This window comes from Vespa mandarinia, chromosome 7 (genome assembly GCF_050613455.1).
Source record: "Vespa mandarinia isolate Hongniang chromosome 7, ASM5061345v1, whole genome shotgun sequence".
NCBI lineage: Eukaryota > Metazoa > Arthropoda > Insecta > Hymenoptera > Vespidae > Vespa > Vespa mandarinia.
Window position 1 is genome coordinate 1,012,501 of NC_140816.1, and position 21,316 is coordinate 1,033,816.

Sequence of the window (21,316 nt, forward strand, 5' to 3'; positions counted from 1 at the left end):
GAACTAATCGCGTTGTTCGCGATACACAGAGTGCGCGGTCTTCTTCGTGGTGAATTGGACGTGCTCGATAGAGCCAGAGGAGGGAGTGGGGGAGAAAAGAGGAAGAGAGAATAAGAGAGATTCGAAAATTATGCAGAGTATTAAGAAAGACCGTATTAGTTATTAAGTTTATGTCTTTATCACGATGCTCATCGTTATTTTATATCATTTGTTTGATTTTTCATGATTTGTTGTTTTTTTAATTTTTTCTTTTTCTAAATGAAAGAGAGAAGGGCAAAGAAGGGAAAAGAGAGAGAGAGAGAGAGAAAGAGAAAGAAAGAAAGAAAGAGAGAGAGAGAGAGAGAGAGAGAGAGAGAGAGAGAGAGAGAGAGAGAGAGAGAGAGAGAGAGAGAGAGGAGTGTTCAAATGTTTGCTGTATTTTTGCGTGTAACGAAAATTATGTTTATATTTTTTTTTTATATATATATTTTTTTTTAATTTTAGCTTTTATAAGAACGATTTAACTTTTAAAGCGAACATCAACAGTGATAATTTCGAAGAATAATTCAATCTAAATAATATTTTTCTTCTTCAAATCTGACGAATACAAAAGAAAAAAATAAAATCACATTAATTGTGAAATTTTTATCGATATTACTCTGCCTATTCTCATTTTAAATTAAATTTCGAACTGTTTTATACACTTTATAATTTTTATCAGATCGGAGATAATTCAAATTGGTTCTCGAAACGTTTGTTTGTGAAAAAATTATTCACTACTCCGATTGATTCGTATTTTGTTCTCTGTATAAGTGACTATTTCAAATTAACCGTGATAATTATGAAGAATAATTCAATATAATAATACTGTTTTACAGTAAATTAGAAGAGTTTGAAAGATAAGGAGAGAACAAAATACTACATTAATTATCTTAATTTTTGTCGATATTATTCTTTTCATTCTCATTTTAAATTATTAATATCAAATTATTTTACACATTTAATAAATTTTTTCAAATAGAAAATAATTCAATTTTTTTTCGAAGCTTTTGTCTGTAAAAAAAATAATCCATTGCCCGATCGGTCCGAATTTTACATCTTTAATCGGGAACAAACATCTCAAATCGAATCAATCATAATAATTACGAATCGATAATCCAATTTAAACGATACTATATTACAGAAAATCAAATGAGTTCAAAATAAAAAAAAGGAAAAAAAAATATTTAAAAGTTTTTATCTATATTAAGCTATTTATTCTTATTTTAAATTAATATTCAAACTTTCTTGCTTATTTTAAACTTTCTTTCAGGTCATATATAATTCAAATATATTTTTGGAAAATTTTCTCTGTCAAAAAATAATCTATTGCTTTAATTGATATGAGTTTTACCCATCTATAAAAACGAATATCACAAATCGAACATCAATCATGATAATTTCGAAGAATAATTCAATCTAAGCAATACTAATTCAGAAAATCAGCCGAGTTCGAAATAAGAAGAGAGAAAAAAGAAAATATTAATTAAAAATTTTTTTATCGATATTAAGTTATTCATTTACATTTGAAATTAAATTTCAAACTCTCTTTTATATTTCATTTTTTTTTTCAGATGAGCGATATTTCAAATCTTTTTCTCTAAACTTTTGTTTATAAAAAAAATAATCCATTGGTCCGATTGATCTGGATTTCACCTTTTGTAAAAACAAACATCTCAAATCGAAAATCATTTCGAAGGATAATCCAATTTAAACAACAATCCAATCTTATGGAAGATCAGATGAATTCGAAAAAAAAAGAGAGAGAAAAGACAATATTAATTTAAAAGTTTTTGTCTATATTAAACTATTCATCCTCATTTTAAATTAAAACTCAAACTTTCTTACATATTTTAAACCTTTCTTTTCAGTTCAAATATAATCAGAATTTGTTTCTGGAAAATTTTCTCTGTCGAAAAAATTGATTGCATTAATTGATGCGAATTTTACTCTTGTATAAAAACGAACATCACAAATCGAACGTCAATCGTGATAATATCAAAGAAAATTTCAATCTAAACAATAACCCATAAGACGTGCTTTTAATGCAGACGTGCTTTTAATGCAGACGTGTTTTGTTTCTGTCTAATGATGCTTTAGTTCTCGAAATACGATTCTAATTTAAGAACGAAATTTGAACTGTCGGGGGAAGAACGTTCCTTTCTTTCTGCTTTCATTCGCTTATCTATGTATATAAAATATACTCATGTCGACGTCCATGGAAATCCATTCCACGATTCGAACAATTCTTTTACCGTTTGGATTTTGTTTTCCTAACAGTTCCGATTGTTCAAATCAAATTTTCTCGGTATCTAACTTTGTTTCGTTGTCGGACGAAAACAGACAGATATATACGGAAAGGAAAGAAGAAACGTTGAAAGAATTTCATGAAACTGAATCACGACTTCTCGTCTAGCCAAAAACCATGATCCACATACTTTTATTCGTTAAACATTTATTCTTCTAAGGGTAGAAAATATTTACGATTACAATTTCAAAAATATTTTTGCTCTTTCTTTTCCTCTATTACTTTATTTCTTTTTTTACCTTTTCTTCGTTTATTTTTTCTTATATTTTGTATGATAATTTCGATGAGTTCTATAACGGATGTAAGAAGAAAAATTAAGGAAAAAGAAAAAGAAAAATATCGCTAGGATATATATACGTATCTCTAGTAGGTTGATAAAAAGGGTATATGTCAATCTGAATTGTTATTATTATTCGGAATTTGGTCAAAACATATAATTTGATTGATGATTGAAAATTATGATTAATGTAAAATCAGTGTATTAATCATGATTACCGATTATTATTAAATAATCAGTATGTTATGATTAATTTAATAATCATTAATCGTGATAATTACTCTGTTTTTTATTACAATCGAATCTATCGATTTTATCAATCGAATTTATTTTTAATAACAATGATATGAATATCTTTTCTTTTCTTTTTTTTTGGAAAATATATATTTATTATTTACGTATTTATAAAAAGCATTCTTTTTATCAACGAATATCTATAGAAAATATTTTAATTTCATTTTTGTTCAGATTTTAAATATAACATCTTTATATTACGTATATATCTTCATATTACGTATATTAGTCAATAATAAAATTAAGTTCTATTAAATAGTACAAATATTCTAAAATTAAGGCGATTTGATAAAATTTATAAATATAAGTATATTGTATAATTCTCAGTGTACAAATACATATTACTGATTCTAATAAAATATAGATTAAATCATTGAAAGATTTAGAAATTAGTAATTTGTTATAACTGATTTATTTTAGTAATGATTAATCGATTAATTGTTACAATTATTATGATTATATTCAATAATCAATTATAGAAATTATTAAAAAATAATCAATAACTAAATATACTCTTTGTTATAAGTTTTCCAGAGGAATATTTATGATATTTAAATTGCAATGTAACATCAGATGTTAGGTATCAGCTTTCCTATGTGAAAGTTGATAACATATGTTTCGTCCCAATAGAGTTACAAAATATACATACCATATACATACCATAAGTGATGTTGAATATATTAGCATATTTGTCCTGTTTTGACGAAAATTTTTGATTTATACTATTTTACCGGCTGACTATAGAGATATGTAAATGTTCTATAAATTTTTTTTAGTTTTTGTTTCTATGTTTTTTATGTTTATACTTGGTACAAACGAGCTTATTGCAGCCGTTAAGAAATAACAATTAATCGCGTGTAATATAAAAAATATAATCGTACAGATTTTTTTTTATTATATAAGAATATCATATATTTTCGATATTCTTATATAATAAAAAAAAATCAAATATAAATCAAGAATACCATCAAAAGCTGGTCTGACCTTGATATCATATAAGGTGAAAAAGGAAGAAAAGAAGAAAAGTGACGAAATTTTAATTTATTTTAATTTATTTTATTATAAATTTTAATAAATAGAAATAAATTGTATCTATATATTAAATATGTATTTTATATATATATTTTTTTTATATAAATTATATAAAAAACAAAAAATAACTTTTGATGCATTAATGATATATAATAAATTGAAAGAATTAATGATAATAAATGATATAATATTATTGAAATCATAATAGTGAATAATTATTCATTATATTTATAATAATTTTATTGACGATATGGTTTAAACAATAACAATTAAAGTAATTTAAACAATAATAATTTTCGCAATGATCACAATGAACGAATACTTTCTTTTTTATACTTTGATTAGTGAAATAATCTAAACATTTTTAACTGGACAACGTCTTGAGACAAAACTGTCATTAGTATTATTAATTTTTTCTAATTATTATCTGTCAATAATTTATTATTATTGATTTATTAAAATTTATATTTTGTATAAAAAATATAATAAACTTTGTTATACTTTTTTCTCACATTTACTTCTTTATCTCAACCATCTTTTGGTGGAATATTTAATTTACGTTTGCGTGATCTTCGAAACATACTTTCGATCTATTTAAAAAAATCTATGCGATTACATCATGAATTGAATAATGTTCTTTTTTAGTGAAACAATCAATTACTTCACATCTGACGATTATTTATTTTCTTTTTTTTTTTATTTCTACTGATTGTCATAGATTTTTATTATAGCGTAATAAATTTGATATAGTGATCTTCAATTATTATAAAGTGATTTCTAACAATTGTCAATCACTTTAATATTCTTTATACAATTGTAATTTTCTCTTGCATGTGAGTTTATTTTCAATTTTCATTACTTCTCTTTATTACATTCAGATTTATATTTTTTTGATTATTCTTTCTTTTTCTTTTTTTTTTATTCGTATTTTACTATTTGATAACTCTTACTCTATCCACTTTATCATACCCACTGATAGTTTAATCTCCAGTAATTCCAAACAATTCATTCGAATGTTTGTTCGATCGTCTACCGTTTTATCTATCGACGTTTATTTTCTGTCTATTGATATTACATATACATATACATATACATATACATATACATATACATATACATATACATATACATATACATATACATATACATATACATATACATATACATATACATATACATATACATATACATATACATATACATATACATATACATATACATATACATATACATATACATATACATATACATATACATATACATATACATATACATATACATATACATATACATATACATATACATATACATATACATATACATATACATATACATATATATATAATATATATATATATACATACACAGATTTGGTACCGTACATCGTTATATGATAGTATTATGGATGGTTGGGGGAGGGTGTAGCATGACAGAAAAACTCATAACGAATCGACAATGTGAATCACAAATGTGTGTAATTCCAATGTGAATTTTTACCTCTTAGAAATGTATAAAGTGGTAAAGTAGAAAAGAAGAATTCGGTATTTTAATGATTTAATAAAAATATTTCTAATTAACATGAATCATAAAATCAATCCTTTCGATGTAAATTAAATTTTATCATTTTTTAATTGTTCGATATCGTAAGTGAGTTTATTGGAAATATTTTGAATGTATACAGAGGAAATCGCTTAGGTTCAATAGAAATATATTAGGTCAAGATTGTCAGAATAAGTTTATTATGAAAGTATGCAAAAATGTTACTAATGGAATATGTGTAAATTCAATATGCCTTCGAGGGACTCATTTATGATAAATAATACAAATTAATTTACATTGAAAGAATTGATTTTAAGAAAAGATAATGGCTATATTAATTAGACACTTTTTAGTTATCTCGATGAGTATTAAATGTCCTTAAAATATTGGACTTCTTTTTTTATCGTCTTGTATATCGTCTCGTATTTTTTAGTACTTTTAACCATTTACTTGTCAACTTTTACTCGTCTTTTTCAATTTGGCCTTTCTTTTTGATAATAAAAATGTTGAAAAAATGATAGAGAGAGAGAGTGAGAGAGAGAGGGAGAGAGAGAGAGAAAGGAAGAAAGATAGAGAGAGAGAGAGAGGAGAGAGAGGAGGGTGAGAGAGAAAGAAGGGGAAAAAGAGAAAGAGATAAAGAGAGATAGTTCCCCAGGATCATCTTGGTGAGTTATCATTGAGATATTCATTTGACAGCGGCACTCTGCCAGTACACACACATACGTGCGTACGCACGCACGCACAAACACACACGAACACAGAAATACAGAAATACAGAAAAGAGATACGCAAAGTGGAAGTTCAAAAAGTACAGGATGATTCAAGCAAAATATAAACGAGTCGGAGAGCATAGGTGTGAACTGATAGAAGATTTTGTTCAACAAATTTTCCTAAATTAATATCAAAGGTAGATGTAATTGCTCAAGCATGACGACAACGACGACGACGACGACGACGACGACGACGACGACGACAACGACGATGCTGCTACTGGTGCGAGTGGTTGATGGAAGTAATTCGGTGAAACAAGAAAGAACAAGTTTCTCCTTGGGATATCTTTGATATTTCTAATTAGTTGTTGCAATGAGAGATAGTGTGTGTATGTATGTTTATATGTGTATGTATGAGAGAGGAAGAGAAACTGGTAGAAATATACTTGCCTACGATCGTTTAATTAAGGAATTTGAAGACAGATATTTTGTTAGATGGACGAGAAACGAAAGGATGAGAACTAGAAGGACCATCGTAACTAGTAAATAACTTTGCAGACTCAGCCTTCTACCATAATTCATAATTCGACGTAGATATAATTACCTGGAAAACTCGTAGATGAAAAGTGTATAGGGTGTCCTACGTAACTGAAACAGGCTGTATCTTCTAAACGGTTGAAAATAGATAAAAATATTATAGATCAAAGATAAATGATATCAAACAGTACATAATACGCAAATCATTTTATGTATTTTTGTGCATCGGTGCATCTGCAAAATGCGAATGTACTTTTTTTTTAACGAAAATCTATATTTTTGATTGCACCAGTTGATGCAGTTTTTTATGTTCGACATAAAAGTATTAATATACTTATGCCTTAAACTTATATGTTAGAAAGTTATGGTAGTTAAAATTTTCTGAATTATTTATGTCTATCGCCAAGTGTTAATGAACGGATAATATCACGTGTAATGAATACTTACTAATGAAGATCTTAATTTTGCATTAACATTGGTGATTAATATTAGTAGCTGGTTCATGATTACCGAAATAGTTCAGGAAACTTTTAAAAATAATGTAAAAAAAAAAGAAATTTAGAAAAAAAATAAAGAAAAAATATCGGCTTAATAGAAAAGACAAAATTAATATCAAATATAATATCAGTTTGTTTGAAGCAAATCATGATAAATGGGGAAATTTTTATGATCTTTTTTTGCCAGTAATTTACTCTGTTAATAAAAAAATCATTAAATATATCTGAAAGTATGTATTATAATGAGTATTTTTCAATAGATAAATTAATACAATCCTTCTTGAAGTTATCGATGTCAATCCAAGCAGCAATCATTTTGTACAACGTTTGCGGTACCAGTAATATATTATTATAATATTATCAAAAATTGAGAAAAAAGAATAAAAAACTCTTAAAGTACATTAAAAAAATAAAAATAGAAATAATCTTTCTTTTTTAAGTCGATTTTTTAAGTCGAATTTTTGATAAAAAAATTTTAATAATTTTTTAATGATTAAAAAAGAAATTATAGCTCTTAAAAAATTTTTTCGCTTGACAAAGCTAGATACTATCAATAATAGTGCTAAAAATAATTATGCCAAATTTCCATTCAGTAGTTTTCAAAGTATTATTTACATCGATTGAAAAACATAGTTTTGAGAAAACGGCATTTAAAATTTAAGATAAGTTCTTATACATAATATTGTACTCGATGAAGTCGAGTCAGATGACTGTGACTTTGTCACTTTTTTTAGGATTTTCTTATAAAAGGTACGAAGGTTATTTTCGAAAGGATAATATCATCGAAATAAGAAAATATTTCTGTGAAATCGATTTCTCTTTTTTTTTTTTTTTTTTTTTTTTGAACTTTCTAAATACAGATATATAAATCCCATTTAAATACGATAAATGAGGATGTCGTTATCGTATATACGAGATCTAGCTATTTATTTATTTGATCTCTCGAAATCTACTTAAAAAAGGATCGTTACTCATGGGATGACTCCAATGTAAATATTTCGGAACATATACAAGATGGATTAATCGCGAATTACGTTTTATCTTATGTTTCGTCGATACTTTTTAAATCCTTGAAATATATTTATTTCTCTGTCTCTCTTTCTTTCGACGCATAAAACACCGAATAGGGGATGACGCGTCTCGACGGGAACAATACGTTTTTCCTCGTTTCACGTCCGTTTTACGCGCGTTTCTCTCATTTCCTCTACCCCCTTTCCTCTTCCTCCTCCTCACCATCATCACCACTACCACCGAACACCACCTCCGATTCATGTTATATTCTTTTCGTTGATGGTTTCATTGCGACCGAGCTTTAGCATCCCTTTATGAATATTTATAGTCGACAGAATGGAAAGAGTCAATTATACTGTTAAAACCTACTACTTTATCCCTTGGCATAGACTTAGAGAGTGTAATATTCGTGTAGAATATTTGTTAGGACTAAGATCGATAATCTACGGACTTATTAAATCTAATTACACTTTTCGATAGTGTCTTATATCGAAGATGCATTGAATAATTCAAAAAGTGACAAACATAATTTTTTTTTTTTTTTTTTTTTTTTTTTTTTTTTTTTTTTTTTTTTTTTGAAGCTTCAGTACATCATAAATTTAATCTATACCTAAAGAAAAGAAAAGAAATATATATATAAATAATAAATAAATTAATAAAATATATATAAAGTTTATTATTTATTATTTATATTATATTTTTATTATATTTATTATTTATGATTTATATTATATTTTTAGCATATTTATTCTTTATATATTTTATTATATATATAATAAAAATTCAACGTTTTTTAATTCGTTGAATTATACGTAAGGACCCGCTTCGAATTGTATTAATTTTATTTAACATTGCGAATAATGTATCTGTCACTAGGAATATTTATTAATAGCTTGCGAACAAACAGGTGAGATAGGTTCTGATTCTTTATTTTTCTTTGTATCCTCTTCAGTCGAATGAGGCACACGTTGTTCTGGTCGTTATTCTTGATCTAAAAAAACGGATAATTGACCAGTGTCATTAAAAATTATTAACATAAAGAATAAAAAAAATAAGTAGCCGTTTACATCGTAAGAAAGTAATAATGGATAATTTTACGATGTATCAAAACTAGCCTTGAAAAAATCAAACTATTTATTCCGAAAATCCGGGAGTGATGATTCACTTGTTTTTTTTTCAATAATATTACAACAATATCTCATTGCATGATTATGAACATAACCTTTGAATACTATATTAATGCACTGTATTCAGAAAATTTCATTATTATTTCGTAAATCGTAAAATGAATTATGATTTAAAGAAAAAGCAGAAAATTTTGAAGAGTATTTACATAATTTCTATATTGCGAATAACTTACTTAATTTCTTAATTGAAAGCAAACAAATAGTATTGCTTATGAGTTTCGTTAATAATTGTCAGTCCTATCATTCAAATTATCTGAAAATTGAATCATATCTATGGACATGTATATCGGATTATAAAATATGACACCAAGTGATCTATCTCGTCTTCCACAGGAAATCCGTAATTATCCTAATTATTAATATTAAAATTAAATATAACGATTTTACGTTAATACGTTTCGTTCGTTTAAAACAAGCTTTTTATTTATTACATATATATTATAATAATAGTTAAGAGTGAAAAGTTTTTTCAGTTAAATGAAAAAGTTAACACCGAGGGATATTAGAGAGAAAATTAGAATATTAAATTTCCATTTTCTTTAAAAGTTCTTTTCACCTTTGATCTTTTTACTGTTCGTTTATTTTCTTCATTTATCTGGAAAACATTCTCGTAATAACAAAAAAGAAATCTTTCCCTTTCGTCGTATTACTCCCCCCTCCCCTCCCTCTCTCTCTCTCTTTCACAGAGTAAAGAAAAAAAGAAAAAGAAATAGCGTTCGAACGTGTGAGTGTGCGTACGTTGCTTTGAAATAAACATACGCTCGAACGCCGACGAAACGTAACGTTAGCCGCGATATTACCGCGATGGAAAACGCTTGGGTGCTTGCCAGAACACCGCAGAAGTTCCTCCGTACGATTACTATATATGTATATACACATGTATGCATGTACGCTTCAACGTGGGTTATATGTATGTATGTATATATATATATATATATATATACATATATATATATCCATGTATGTATGTTTGTATTTATGTATGTATTTATATATGTGTGTAATGCATGCATGTATGTAAATATGTATGTATGTGTGTATATATTTAAATATACGAATCTTTATATGTTTGGGTGGATGGATTGTGTAGTACACGAAACTCGACCACGATAATGCGTTTTAATTTTGTAAAATACAATCATTACTTTGTACACTGCACTCGAGCACGTGCTCTATCTACGATTCTACACGTGACTTCACTATACAACGAATAAACGTAATGGGTGTGCGATTATTTTCTATCGATTTTTTTTTTCTTTTTTCTTTTTCTAATACATTGAATATCCCCGAAATCACAATACTGAATTTTATGAACTTTATTGAAAATAATTATTATTTGAAAATTTCTTTTATGATAACTTTATAAATAAAACTTTGTAAATATAATTAAACGTATACATTTTAATAGGAGTATAGTTTAATAATAATAATAATAAAAACAGATTGTAGAGATAAAAATGTTTGAAGAAAATTAATGATATATTTGACACTGATAGGTCGATATGTAGATAAGAAGAAAAAAAAATATTCCTACTAATTTCAAACAAAAGTTTATTAATCCAATGAAGAAAATAATCCAAATTTATGTTAGCTCAATCATTACGACACGATACAACATATCTGCTCGTAAAAGAAACTCTTGTCACTGATCTGATTATTGATAAGCGACATATTTGTTTTTCTTTTTCTTTACTTGTCGTCTCGCTCTGACAGCTTACAAAAGTATGATAATAAATTTTCTTATATCTTTTTTTTTTATCTACCAAAATTTACGAATGGGAGATAAATAGTCGAAGTTTCGGCAAAATGATCATTCTAAGCTTTGATGTTCGTTCTGAGACAGAGTATTAAAGATAAATTGTTGGACGCTCAATAAGATGTAATAAATTTATTGCGGAATAGATACAACATGTGATTTTATAATTATCTTAATATGTTCTTTTTATTTTTTATATTTTATCGAATTCAATTAACCACTTTACTCGATTACGTAGAGGAAAGTGGCCATCAAGCAGCTTTTTTGTCAGGAGTAAATTAATAACATAAAAGCACGAATTGACAAGAAAGTATAGTTTCTTTTTGAAGTATTAATAGAATAAATTATTACATACAGGAAAACTCATGAGTCCCTTAAAAGAACCTTGATTAATCTAATTAAAATAGAATAATAGAAACAAAATTATGATTATATAAACAGGACAGTTGATACAGAATTATAATAACAAATTACGATGTCATCAATAAAAAGGAATAAAAATTCACCATTTGTCTAAGCAGTTAGGCTTTTAAGTCATAATGACGTAACAAATTTGATTCTGCCGACTCGCCATTTAGTCCTTCAGGATGTCGTTAAATTCAATGCGCTTTCATTTGATAATATAAACTAATCCTAAACGTTCTACAGTACTAAACCATTTGAGGTTTAAAATGTACCTTTTGAGTAAGTTATTAATAAAAAAAAACATACATTTTCATACTGTTACTTATATTTAACGATTTTGAATATTTATCTTAGATCAACTGTTATGAAAATCACGATCATCTTCTACATCGATATGATAAAAAAAAAAAAAATAAATAAATAAATAAATAAGTATTGAACTCGATTTGCTTGACAAAAAGAAAATTATTATATAACCAGAAAGATTGAAGAAAATTTTTAATAAACCGTTTCGTACATTTTGATTGTATCTTTTAGTTGTGAAAATTATTCGATATAATTTGTACAACTGTAATGAACTGATCCTTTTTTTATTACATTTTCTTTTGTTCTGTAAAAAAAATAAAAAAAAAAAAAAAAAATAAAAAATAAAAAATAAAAAATGAAGTAAAAAAATTGTGGTAGAGGAGAAAGGGCAGAGGCGGTTGATTGGGGAATTGTGTCGCAGCACATGGTCTCTACCCGATATAGAAGGGTTAATTCGTCGGCCGATAGCTCAGCTCGGTCTACACGCGCTGCAAGAGAAGAAAAAAAAAGAATCTAGGGCCGTTTCATATTCAAATATGCGAAAGCCCCGATCGTGGGGCTCGAAAAGGTGAATGACGGGGAAGAGTGAATAGAGAGAGAAAGAAAAACGAAGGAGAGGGTTGGTGATATGCCGATAGTGATGGTGGTTGTGGATGCAATGGTTCCGGCTGGAAACAAAAAGTTTTTTCACTTTCATGCAAATCTTGTCCCTATAATTGCCATCATCGTGGTAAAAGCACCAGTTTTTTACTTCTTTTCTTCTTTGTTATCTTCGTTATTCTTTGGTGCTTGCATGGTCTGCTCGGATATATGGCGTTTGGCTTGATTCTCGTAGCTTAACGTAGAACGGACGAACTAGACTGGAGGAAAAGGACCAACCAACGATGAAGGATCTTCCGGTCGTGTTTGCCTCGTTTATCTTCCGGCCCAAGGCAGCTGCGTCTGCAATGAGACGGGGTGGACGATCGATCGAGTTCTCTCTCTCTCTCTTTCTTTCTCTCTCTCTCTCTCTCTCTTTCTCTCTCTCTCTCTCTGTCTTTTTCTCTAACTTGTGTATCCCATTACGGAAATACGTGCGGTAAATCTCTCTCTTTCTCTTTCTTTTTTCTTCTTTATTTTCCTTTTCCTTTTTTTTTTATTCTTTTTCTTTTATTTTTTTTTTCACTTCCTTTCCGTTCCCTTTCGACGGTGTTTTTAGGATAAGGAAATAAAAGAAAGAAAGAAAGAAGAGAAAGGTTCGACATCTCTTTGATCAATTAAATAGCCGAATTAATTTTCTCGCGCGTTACCATCCATTCGTTTTTACGTTAATTAACGAATAATAATCATGTATAAATCGTCACCTTTGTATGTTTTATAAAATTAGAGAAAAGAAAAGAATGGTATTTGTACTTATGAGAAAAAAAGAAAATAAAATATAAAAAAAGAAGAAATTGCTTTAATAATGTTTACTTATATTCGATAATTATTTTTATTTATATTCCGTAATTTATTTTATGTATTAGCTATATGTACTTGTGGAAAAATTATGGGTGGGGTGGAAAAATAAATGTAATTATAGTTAGACGTTATTGGAATTGCGTTATGAAATGAAATAAAGGAATCTTTGAATTCGTACCTTTTGTACTTTTTTTTATGAAAGAAAAAACTTTCTCTCTCTCTCTCTCTCTCTCTCTTTCTCTCTCATGCTTTGTATGTATTCCCACATAAAGAAGGAAAGAGAAAGAAAGAGACTGGTGCTTGGACTTATGAGGGGTGGTTTCAAGTTTCGAAGTACCGTCAGTCGGTACGAATGTTTCCTTCATGGAAGATTAACGATTCGTAAGGGTCCCTAAGCTACCGCTAGCCATTCCTTTCCTTTCCCTTCCCTTCCTCTTCTTTTTCTTTCTTTTCCTTTCTTTAGTTTACTTTCCTTCTTGCACTTTCTCTGTTTCCGTCCCTCATATCTGAAAGATCTCTTTCGATTTTTGTTTCAGAAGTCTGCTAACGACTCGAACGACTTGAACGACTTAAGCAACGTATCGGTGGGGTGAGTTTTAACGAGATATAAAAAAAAGAACAAAACAAAAAACAAATTGAGAAAAAGAAAAAGAAAGATCTTTTAATAATAGCATCGATGGCTCGTGTAACATTCGAACTTTTATCAGATAAAGACAAGACCTGACTCACGTATAACGCGTAGGCGCGTTATAATCTATGTTGGTATTTAAAATTATCACGAGCTCGCTCGCTCGCTCGTTCGCTATGTAAGTGCACTAGGAATACCGGAAACGATGTATCTAACGTTTTACTGTCGCTCGAGTGAAGCGAGAGTGATAGATAAATAGACAGCGATTACCGCTTTGGATACGTCGAATATGTAAGTGTATTTTCTTTCGCGTCACGTTTTTTGTTTCTATTTCATATTGAAATTGAAATTGAAATTATTTGATGTTCTTTATTTTTTCTTTTTTTTTTCTTTTTGAAAATTAAAGATTAAATACTATATAATATTTCTATTTCTATTTTTTTTTCTTTTTTTTAATATAAAAAATTGTATATCTCTTGAAGTAGATACATATTTTTAAAATATTAAAAAAAAATGAAGGAAGAAAAAAAATATCCTGATGAAATATTGTTTCTGTGAGCTCCAGTGCACTACACTGTCAACCTATGCTCATAAAACATTACCGCTCCAGGGCAACCAATTTCCGCTTGCACGGGATACCTTAAATCAAAAATCCCTATGTTATCTTAAACTATATGAGTGTAGTTTCAGTTACACGAAAGAAGTAGTTCGAAAAATTAAGGTATTGAAATATAGCACAAATTTTAAAGAAAAATTTCTTTAATGTTTCAAATTTTTATGAAATAATTCGGAAATATATATATATATATATATATATACATATATATACATATATATATACATATATATATATATATAAATATATATACATATATATACATATATATATATACATATATATATATATATACATATGTGTGTGTGTGTGTGTGTGTGTGTGTGTGTGTGTTAGATATTTAGAGCATTGAGAAAGTGATATAAAACAAAAAAGAAAAAGAAAGAAGAAAAGAAAATATTTGGCTCTTAAAACGTTACTAATGAATAATATAATGGTCAATAAAAAAGTCGGAAGAATCGAGATTCTTGAAATATGAATAAATCTTGAAATAGATACGTTTCGAGAAGCTACAATGTCGAGAATGAGAACATAAATTTCACGGGTGTCTCTCCGTTCTCGCTTCGATGATTCGCATATTAATCACACGAGAACTCGATGGATCGATTATCGGCTTATCAATGCCCACGGAAACCAGCTTTCGAACGTGCAAAATTCCATATTTTACATTTTATGACGCGTATCGATAATCGTTTAGCGAGCTGAGATAAAACGATCGACGCGTGAAAATTCCGTATTTCGTTGGGTTTCAATGGAAACGAGAAAAAGTATTAAGTCGGTGGTTGATGGCCGATCGAAAGTTTTCTTCGGGAATCGATTTCGCGTCGGTTAAGAGTGACGAGAGAGACTAGTCGGGAAATTCGATTCGTTAGAACGGTTATAGATATGCTATGACGGTTAGATAGACAGATTAGGTGTGTATATATATATCTAACGTTATCGTACGTGGCAACTAGTAACGCGCGTATTTCTCTACGTGACGTGCGGATGTCCGGATGTCCACTGAGGATATGTAACGCCAAGAATGGTGACTCGAGCAAAACCACGATATTATTATTGCAGACGTTACCCTGTCAGCAGTAACGTACGTAACTACGTTTCACACGTGCGAAGATATTTTATTAGTATTAATCTCTTAGTTCTACATTTTACAAGATGGTTACTCGGAACGATTTAAATATTTCTATTATTTTATGCTAACTTGAACAATTATTACTAATCGTTTTGAGAAAGAGATTTATCGATTATTTCTTGAAAATATTCTTAATTAAAAATAATTATGGAAATATTAATCTAAATTTAGATTAAAATATTTATAGAAATGTTAGTCAAAACTTAATACAAATATATTTGCTATAAAATATTATGATAATTAATTGTTAATATAAATTATTCTTTTAAAAAATATAATCAATTATTTTTTGAAAATATTGTTAATTAAGACTAAAGGGTTATGTAACAACAACAATTATCTTATTATTTAGTCTACAATAATTGTATTATTTAATTTAGACTAATATTCTTTCTCCAGAAAATATTAGAATAATTAATTGAAAATATTAATTATCTTTGAAAAAATATTCTTGATAATTTATTGAGCATGTCGTTAAATAACAATAAATGGGAGAGGGCAAAAAATATAGGATGAAAGGGCAATAATTATCCTTCGTTGAATGGCTTATATTGAAAATATTTAGAAGAATATTCGCTAAAAAATATTGGAATAATTAGTTGAAAATATAAATTATCTGTTAAAAAATATTATTGATTATTTATTGGAAATATTGTGAAATAATAATAAACAATGAAGGGCAAGGAAATAAAGGGTATATGGACAATAATAATTATCCGGCTAATATTGAAAATTATTTAGATTAATATTTTTTACAAAATATTAATATAATTAGTTGAAAATATAGAATTATTCTTTAAAAAATATTATCGATTATTTTTTTGAAAATATTATAAAATAAGAAAGAAGAGTAAAGTGACAACAGTCATTATTTTATTATTTAGACTAAAACAAAATATAATATTTAATTTAGATTAATATTCTCTATGTACAAAATATTAGAAAAATTAGTAGAAAATATTAATTACACTTTCAAAAATATTATTTATTATTTTTTGAAAATATTGTTAAATAACAATGAAGGATGGAAACAAAAAATTATATGCATAACAACAACAATTATTCTTCTTAGTATGATTAGTATTACAAACATTTAAAATAATCTGTAAACTAATATCGAAACTAATCTATTCTACAAAATATTAATATAATTAATTGAAAATATATAATTATTCTTTAAAAGATATCTATTATCTTTTGAAAATATTGTCAAATGTAATTCACTAAAAGAAAATAAAAGGTCGAGGGACAACAAAGGATTATCGTTTGGTAGTGTTGTATCGTAAAAATATTTTCCGAATTCGAGCTGACGAGTAAGTATGGTGTAGTCGACACACCGAACGTATGTGTAACCGAATATAAGGCCGTCGGTGTTGCAAAGCGGGAGTGCAACGTGTCGAGTTTCCTAGCGACTCTCCTAATCGTATTTGAGCCTGGTTCGACGTGGCGCGAGAAACTAACACGAGTTAAGCGAGAACAACGTAGTTGTGTCGTCAGGGCTTATTAAAGCTGCAACAGCAGTTGCGATTATTCGATGAGGAAAAAGTTATATCATTTTAAAAAAAATTAACTTTGATATTTTCCATTTTCTTTTATTTATTTATTTTTTATTCTTTTATTTTTTCGAACGAAAATTTTTATTATCAAATAAATTCGAATATTTTCAAATGTCCCAGTCGTTCGGGTTGCGTTGTTATTTTCAAAAACGTACGTACGAATAATAATTAATCGATAATGCGTTTCGGTTTGACTCAACATGTATGCATTATACATATATGCATGCACGTATATCATCATCTATGTACACGTTTGCGTTAAGTTAAATGCGGATAAGCGGTTTCCAAGCGATGGCTCGGGATAATTCCGCTATAATGCGATCATTTCTCTGTTAACGTTTTGTTTATTTAACGCATTGAAATTCTATGATGCGACTGACGTCATCTATTTCAACCAGATATAAAGCAATTATATATTGAATGGATCATGCCATGCGTGTATGGTATATGGGTATGTACGAGTATTGTTACATAAAAGATGGACAATTTTATTACGTACATACGTGCGTATATTCACTCTTCTTTTTAAATTTCATACATAAATTTGTGGTTTTAGATATGATCTTCGAACGACGTACTTACGTATATAGAATTTTTCAAAAGATTTTTTTACATCCATCTTCTATTATTTATTTAATTACAATATTAAAATTGAAAGAATAGATTTTCTGGAGATTAATTAATATCTAATAATATTTATAACATATATAATTTTTACAAAATGATTATAACAAATTTCTAATAATTCATGATATTTATAAAATCTTGATTTATTTCTACAAAGAAAAAGAAAAAATTAGATAAACTATTAATTTGAATTTGAACTTAATATTTGAACTCGATTAATACTTCGATTATAATAATTAATTAATTAATTTTTGAGAACAAATAGTATGATTAACAAGCCGTTTCTTTTTTTTTTTTTTAGGATCAGACGAATACAGAAGTTAGTCGTTTCTAAATTAAATGAACGATGGAGGTATTTACATGATCTCATTACGTTGGTTCATTTTGTGTACTTAAACGTTAGAGCCTCGTTACGTCGATCAGCAAATACTGCTGTGTATATAAAAAATCAATATTTTCTAAACAGTTACAAAGTTCATCGTTGACGCGCGCGCGCACGCACACTCACACATGCATGCACGCGCGTTGAAAGAACGTATGTTATGTACGTGTAATGAGACAAAAAAGAAAACTTTTTCTCGTTCGATATCGAACTGAAAATAGGAAGTTTCTTGCGCCTGTCATTCGTTTGATCCTCATGATAAAACTTTTCATACGTCTGATAATGTACTCTAATAAAAAAGAAAAAGCGATATACATTCAAGGTTAAGTTTATTCTATGAAAGAAAGGTATAATCAAATTTACAACAAAATTGTTTCTCTTTCCATTTGCGAACAAAAAAAATATTTAATCGATTGATACGTTGATAACGTCCAGTTAAATATATTTGAACGAGACATTCTTTTTTCTACTTAAAGATATAGGTCAAATTATTAAGATTAACGATTAGGCGAGTTCTACAATATATGTATATATTGTATACACTTTGTATACGCGATCTGATCTAATTTTTTTCATATAATGATGTAAATATTTTCTAAGAGTAAAAATAAGAAGAAAAGAAAATAAAGATAGATTAAAAATAAGAAAAAAAGAATGTTATATAAAGGTAGGTTTAAAAAATGATTCGTTAAAAAGTTTATAAAAAAAATACGAGATACGAGATAAAAACGGATTGTGGTTTTAATTCGATATTATAGTATGTATTATAATAACAGATTTATGATATTTATCTAATCTGTTTACACTACTCTTTGAAATAGTCTAGAATAGTAATGTGGATCATATTAATATCAGTAATCATTGGTAAGTTGGTTTCGATTTCATATCAACATGCCGCGAGTGATTCTCAGATTGTGAATACGCCAACATGCATTTCATTTACGGTTTTACTCTAACGGGAATGAACCTAGCTGCTCTATTGGAATATCGACGAAGATTCCATCGCAGAAGAGTTTCGGTTGGGTAAATATCAACAATCTGTTCTTGTACTACCTATCTACATATATCGAATGTAAATCAGTCCGTATTTTTTTTTTCTTTTTTTTCTTTTTTTTTTTTTTTTTTCTTATAACCTTTTAACAAAACATTTTCGAGTCTACGTTTATATGAATTCTTTTTCTTTTTATTTTATATCGTAAAATACGCTTGTATCATTATGCGGAAGAAAACCTTGAAGACATCACGTATATACTTTTTACGAAATATTTTTAATATCTATGACGAATTTTTATTATCGCAATTGAGTATTAAATACGATAATTTATTACAAATATAAAAATAATTTATGTAGTTTAGTTAATTTATTATAATTTATTTGGAAGTAAAAACGTTCCAAATTGTTACTGATGGAAAAAGAATAATATTTTAGACTCGACCGTAATTCATATTATTTTTGAGTTTACGTTTATATTTTTTTTCATTTTTACGTCGGAAAAAGTGCTTTCCTGAATCGTTGTGCAGGAAGAAAGATGGAGGATACGTATGAATATATATATATATATATATATATATATATATATATATATATATATTTATACGCATAAATGATACAGTTGTAAATGCGATTTGATGAGTCGTAATTAATGCAGTGCGTTAGTTGTTGATTGCTTGACAATTCATTTAATAACTGGACTAATTAAATCTGTTTAGTAATTGTCGATAGTTATTGCTAGGAGATGTATTCAAAATTTTCAACCTCAGTTTGTTTAACCTTTAGATATTACGCGTTATTATAATGGTTTCTTGGTAAATGATGTTTAAGGACTTTCTTCTTTATCTCACAATTTTTTATTTAAATAATCGTATAAATTGATCTTACAATGTGCGAACCTTTTCGATTTGTATTTATTTCTTTAAAGGACGTTTCAGTTCAAAGTTCAGTTTGAAATTCAGTTTAAAAGTGAAGTTTGAAATTTCTGCAATTTTATGATAACTTATTCTTTCGTTTTGATACATTAATTGAACCATTTCTTCTCGACAGAGCTGTTCGTGAAGTGACAAAGTTCTACGGTTAGTTCTGTCGTAGAGAAAGGGTTAAATAATTCCAAGTGCGGTGTCCCTTTCCACGCAGTGACCACACTGAGTTACGACTTAAAAAAAAAAAAAAGAAAAAAAAGAAAGAAAAAGATATCTCAAGAGCAAGTAGGATTAAACCGAGTGTCATGTAAATCGTTTGATTTTCAAATTTATCTCTTGAATTTTTGTTATCCCCACTTACTACAACCTTCAGAATTTACATGAATAGTGCGATAAATAAATAGTAGAAACAATTGGCAATGTATATCATTGGTAGTAAATTATTTACGAATGCATTTTCAACGAGCGCCGATTGAGAACCTTTTAAAAGAACAAATATCTTATGTTATCAATTATTATCATTCAATGAACATTTAACACCGAACATCAAAGTTTGGAAATTTAGATAACAACGGGATTTCCTCTTGTTTTTTAATATAAATTCTACGGAATTAGAAATCTGTCATAATTATTATTAGACATTAGAGGTTTAGAGAAAGGCCAGTATTATTTCATACATTTGAACGTTTTAACACCATCCTGTATATACTACGTCCTTCGTCGACGTTTTAATCCTAGATGGTCACGTTTGTCTGGCGACGTTTCGATAATCCACCCCACTTACCCACTCGACTTTCAAAGTGTCCCTCCGTCCGAAACGAGGAAAAGAGGAGAAGGGAGAAAAGGGATCGAACAGTGGTCTCTCTTCGTGGTCTTCTCTTCCTCAACGACGAAGGCCGTCCGCAAAACTAATTGCGTTCGTAAAGGCATTAATATTCCCGTCTGAAATTAATTCTGTCGAGAAAGGAAGAAGAACCGTTTTCGCGCCGGATTATTAAGGTTTACTAGATCATATCACGTACGTACGATTTTTGACTTACGAATTAAAATTTTTTGAAAAATGAGAAGGATTTTTGTTTGACTTTTACTCCCTCCATATTTTTTTCTTTCCGTTTTTTATAGAAAACTTTTTGAAATATCA

General features: G+C 28.0%; 1 protein-coding gene across 6 annotated transcripts in view; it reads left to right on the forward strand.

The window, feature by feature from the left end:
* The window catches only part of tinc (transmembrane protein tincar), a 224,660-nt gene that overhangs the window by 76,962 nt on the left and 126,382 nt on the right, over window positions 1–21,316 (forward strand). For 4 of the 6 annotated variants that reach the window (XM_085658199.1, XM_035864076.2, XM_035864081.2 and 1 more), the window contains exon 3: window positions 13,854–13,906. The exons of 1 other annotated variant lie outside the window; for it this stretch is intronic. The gene's annotated coding sequence lies outside the window, so the exon portion shown is untranslated. Of the gene's footprint in view, window positions 1–13,853; window positions 13,907–15,539; window positions 15,646–21,316 lie in introns of those variants that run through there. One more of the 6 variants, XM_085658198.1, reaches the window with a different exon arrangement.